The sequence below is a fragment of the Aulostomus chinensis genome, chromosome 16, assembly GCF_037954235.1.
Source record: "Aulostomus chinensis isolate RoL2024-O1b breed Wild chromosome 16, RoL_Achi_v1.0, whole genome shotgun sequence".
NCBI lineage: Eukaryota > Metazoa > Chordata > Actinopteri > Syngnathiformes > Aulostomidae > Aulostomus > Aulostomus chinensis.
In genome coordinates this window covers 5,039,057-5,044,717 of record NC_141335.1, presented here as the reverse complement: position 1 = coordinate 5,044,717, position 5,661 = coordinate 5,039,057, and positions in this window count along the sequence as shown.

The window sequence follows — 5,661 nt, the reverse complement described above, 5'->3', positions numbered from 1 at the left end:
GATTAAAAAAAAAAACCCAACCTCTCGCAGACTTTAAAATCAAAGGAGACACACGATCCATCACATGAGCGTGAATCGTTAAAGTCTGACACACACACACACACACACACACAGGTGTTTTTATTCACTCCAGCTGATTAAACATCTCAGGAGTGAATAAACTGTTTTGCTTTTACTTTTTTTTTTTTTTTTTGTGCTCACATTTTAGGTCAGAAAAAGTTGAAGGCAATTTTAAGCAAAAAAAAAAGTGTTGATTGAAAAGTTCAGTTCAACCAAAATATAACCATGGATATTCTGTGTTTCAGTTATATCTGTATTATTTTATAATGTGTTTCCAACACATCAGCCGACACTGATTGATTGATTGTTTAATTGATTGATTCATTAATGACCACACAGCCAGGCTGGTGGAATTTGTTACATGCGAACCAAATGAACTGTTTGTTAAATCTGTAACACAAAGATGAAGAAAAGGGCCCCAGCTAAAATGCCACCGGTGTTCCCCTTCGATTTGCATATGAACTCTCCTACTTCTTAATGGACACCTCAACGGAAGATCCACCAGCTCCATAACATCAAGCCTCGAATCAAAGGCAGGAATGTGTCAGCGGAGACGCAGACGGCACATTACCGTGACATCGCCACCTCCCGTGTGGATGTAAGGGAGAAGGGTGACAGCACAGGGGGCTCTGGGTCTTGTTCTTAGCCGCGAAAGGGCTGCACTCTCTAGGTTATCAGCCTTCTCCCCTGACCCCCTCGGTGGTGCAGCAGGGCTGCTCTGTTGTTTCATTATCACAGAGGTTCACGTAGCATGGAGAGGCACCATCATTATCCATCAGGCTTAATGAGACCATCTCGCTGCTGTAAAGGTCAGGCAATTACTGCTGGTGCAGTTTTCAGCCTGGAGATGCAAAGAGGCTGGAGAGAGATGAAGGCAAAATAGATAGTATACACACACACACACACACACACACACACACAAACAAACAGGCGACTTGGTATTCATCACTATTTGATGAATCTCCAGTCTTAGCTCAATTCTCATGTATTTGTAATCTTTTATGTCAGTAATCAATAACCTTTTTTTTTTAGTTGGAACTTGCAGCTTCAGTTTTGTGCACTGATGGTCGGATGAGTTGGAGGAGGCGTGTGGTAAAATAGCAGGTGACTTCCCAGTCATCCCAATCATGTGCAGTACATGACAAGCCTGTAATTGGATCAGGCTTTGGACCTTTGACCTTTGGCATATGACATCACCGAGATGCTGTGTATATGCGTCTCTCACAGTTCTAACCAAAAGAGGTTCAGGAGCGTACGGGATAGTCGGAATAGATGGAAAACCTGGATCCATCTACAGCAGGTGCACCTGTTAGATGGAGGCTGGAGCAGTTCAGGGACGACCGCCCTCCTTGCAAACAAATAAAGAACTTTGAGGAAGTGGTTTGGTTAAGAGGGCCTCTATGTTGTACGAGCATGATATCGAACAGTAGCTTTAAGCCTCCGAACAAGCCAACAGCCAACAAGCGGATAGATGGTGCAAATATGAATAAACCGAAAGCAAAAACCAAGACGCAATGATACCGTTGCTGAATTTAGCAGATGCAATTAACCACATATGCAAGTGCCATAAAACGCTTCCAAAAACAACCATTGCTGCGTGTGAAAATGATGTGAGAGGAAAAGAAAAAGGCTTCGATCTGTATTAATTAATTAAGGAGTATTCAGGTCAGCCACTTGTTCCTACGTCGGCGGTGCCGTGGCTGCCCGTGTGAATCCGACCCAGAGGATCGCGACTGCAAACCGAGTCAGGATCAATGAGCTTGCAGCCCAAGTTTCAAACGGGACGACGACGACGTTGAACAGCGACAGCAGTTGTTAAACTGATGCATCATCTTGCTCTTCGTCCTGAACAGACCTTTCAGTTTAAATGCTTATTCCAGCATCTGCATTGGTGTGGATAAAAGTGTCAAATGGCATTCTTGCGTTGAAGCATTGTGAATTTGTTCTAAGAAACTGCTTGCTCTACATTACCCGTTTCTTATCGGGCCATGTGTGCATGCGTAACCTTGAGAGGTAATGATAACTTATTCAGTGCCATGACAACAGAAATGAAGAGAACTCTATCCTTTCCTATACTGCCTCCTATTTCATTGTACGATCATTTAACTTCAGTTAATGTCGCCAAGCAGGTACCTGAAAGAATTTAAGAAAAATGTCCCCCTCCTTCCTTGATTGGAGCACTATCTTGCCTCCACAGCCACAGGCCATCCTGGGACAGGTTTATGCTCCTCTCGCTGAGAATGTGAACCACTGGTTACTGTGTTTTAACGGCTGGATTAATGGGGTGGCAAGAGGGGCCATAAATTGATAATATAACCATTGAACATCCTTGCCAGGACAATTAAGATAATACAACTGGAAATAGAGGCTCCATGAATCGCCATGGTAAAGAGCATTGGTCGCCTCGCCGTGATGCACGCCCTTGAGGCCTCGCGCTGGAAATCCTCATTCGTCTTTTCCAGATATGAGCAGCGATTAAGTTGGAACAATCACACACGACTTGCTGGTAAGTTAACAAGAAAAGGACATTTTGAGTCAGGATATTTAAGCAGGAATCTCATAGACTTAATTGTAAAATCAGGGATAATATAATCCCAGGTGTGATTTCATGTCCAAAAAAATGTAAAAGGCTTCAAAGGAAATGTCTCTTTTACCTTCGCAGGAGTAATTTGTCCTGTGAAAACATCATCTACCGGTATTTTCATGGTTTTATCATGAGAGAGCTTGACATTTCAGATACTACTACAGTGAGAGGAGCGTCCAAAGGTCAATGGTCTTGTCTGTCATTAACTCTCTCACTGCATCACTGAGATGAAAACCTTAAGATGCCGAAATGATCTGCGCACGATTTGCTTAATACCTCCCTCGTCTCTATCAGGGCGATACTGGAGATACACAGGAGGTTTGTCGGATCCGGGCTCCCGCCGTTATCAGCAGTATTTACCCGCGACAAACCTAAAACGTCTCTAAACGCAGAAACAACGCCACTTAAAGACTTTGGAATTCATATGAAAAAGATGGTAATTTTGGGGTTTTTTTCCCCTGTTTTCCGCTTTTGTCGTCATCTGCGATCTCAGTGCATAACGAGCAAGCTGGGACAGCCGCGGAAACAAAAACAAGAACCCTAATAAGCCAGTGAAAAACGATGCAGAGCACTTGTAATGAAGATGAAAAGACTTGCCTCCGATGCCTAATGAAGATACATGCCCATATTTCTCTGACACAATGCTAATTACGAGCCAGGCTTCCATTAATAGCTCATGAAATATTAAGTTCCATTAGCTAATAAAATAAGACTGCAAAAACTAAGGCAGCCGTGCTCACTGGAACACACAGAGATTCAGGACAAGGTCTTCTTTTATGGCCGGGTATGATGAAACTCATAGTCAGCTATCAAAACACCGCGAGAATGACTCTTTTCCCACATAAAACCTGAATTTCTCAAGCAGCTTTAATACTGTTTCACTGTAAGGATTCCACAAAAACTGTAGACGCTGGAGCGCCGTTGCTCCACTGATGCGTTTTCACATCTATCCCGGTTAAGTTCTCCTCTCCTGCTTATGCTGCACTCTGGCAGTTTCTCTAACAATGACAAATAGAACACAAAGTAACAGAAACTGCCTCAAAATACTGACGTGTGCCCACGTTTGCACGATTTGTCTCGATTATATCACAAAGTGGAAATCCCCTCATTTTGAGTTTACATTTGCAAGAAAATTTAATCCACTGATGAGAAACTGAATCATTTAGCAAGACCTCTCATCCTGAGCAGCAAATGTCGAAATCAGATCGGTAACTACAAGTTGGTGCCAGCGTCATGGAATCCGTAGACAAATCATTTAAATGGTCAGTTGGGATCCTTTTGTGCTGGAAACAAATCTGTCCCCGTCAAGGTGGGCTTACAAAATTCCTGATCCAGCATTACGGCGCACATACTTCAGAAAACTTGAATTACTCAGTGTCAACAGCTTCTAGAAATGCAATTCACCGTTGGAAAATAAGTTTTTATGATATGTCAATACATCTGAGCTCTGCCTCGGTTTATTAACAAATAAACACTTTGTTAACAGGGTTGTAAATGGGACTGGAACACCTGATGAAAAGGTCTGTTTCTGTCTGCTTCCTCCGTCACATGTGGAGTCATCAACCGCATCTTTTCACCTGACCGCAAGGGGGCGGTTGTCGTAGCACCTGGGAGGATCAAACCGTTTCCCCCTCTTCCTGGAACAGACTCATCCAGCTTCTCACCTGCAGGCACGGCCAACTGCGTCCTTGCAGCCGCACAACCGAGCCAGAAGCAACACAGGGAACCGAACCAGCGACCCCCGAGCGAGGCGGAGCAACAGACTGCTGCAGCACCCGGACCAGTAAACAGCTCGATCCACCTGACTCAAGCTGCTGAGAGTTAGAGAAGAAAGAATCTCTCGACCATGAGAGATAAATAACTACCATGATGACACATTTTAAGACTGCTGTTGTAGTTCTGGTTTATCACTGCACATGACAAAAGCTTAAACCTGACAGCTGAGCTCCTGGTGCTCCATTTCTTTTATGTTTTTTTGGTTTCATCTGATTTTGCAGGGACCCAAACAGGCTTTTAGAGGCACTGAAGCGTCAAATCTGCTGGGAGAAGGACACCTTTGTCTCTGTAGTTCACGTAGACACCAGCACTACAAAGACACCATCGGTTAAGAACTCCTAAATGCTGCTGTAAGTCAGTTCATTTAACCAAAGCAGATCATTGGGGTACCCCCTCCCCTCCCCCACTCATCAAAAAAAAAACCAGAATAGCAACGGTGAGCAGTAAAGAGTTAATCATTCGTGTTTGGCCCACAATGGGCCTGCGATTTGGCACTATTGGTAAGTTCTAATGAATGATCATAAAGTCTGGTCCCAGTGAGGACCTTCTAGCTCCGAGGCCCCAACAAATGACAGTGGAAAAGACCCATAGTCGGCGAGTACGGCAGCCCTGCCAAGCTCCCGATTGATTTTCTTATTTTCACGCCGGCAGCCAAGCTCTGAGGAATGACTTTTAATTCTGAGGGTGCATGATTAAGTCTGCTTGTGCTTAAGGCTGGCCTGCTCAACTGGAAAAGTGGATGTGGTAAGAAAAGGCGGAGAGAATGAGAGTTGTGATAGTGAGGAATGTGTATGTGTGTGCAGGTTTGCTTTAGTGAGGCCTTATGTTCTTGTTTTAAGTGTGCGTGTGCGTGTGTGTGCGTGTGTGTGTGGGCGGTGGGAGCTGCAATTGTTCAGAAGGCCTGAATGGCACCTGTCAGGCTCTTGATTAACGAGGCCCTCTGCCCTTCAATTCCCTAGCCTGTCACTCAGAGAGGACGCATTAATCTTCATCGCCCGCTTGTCAGGTCAGGGCCCGTTCAAGACACCCACTAGTGTGTGTCCATATGTTTGTGCCTTTAATGCATGTCTGTGTGTGTGATAATACAGGTTGCGTGTATGTTACGTGTCCTTGCTTGTGAGCGAGATTAAACATGCGTGTTTGAGAGAGCGTGTGTGAAAGTGAGAGGCAAAGTGAGAGGAGGAGGATAGAAGTAGTGGAACAACATCAAACTGGACAAAAGCACAAGGTCAAAACATCAA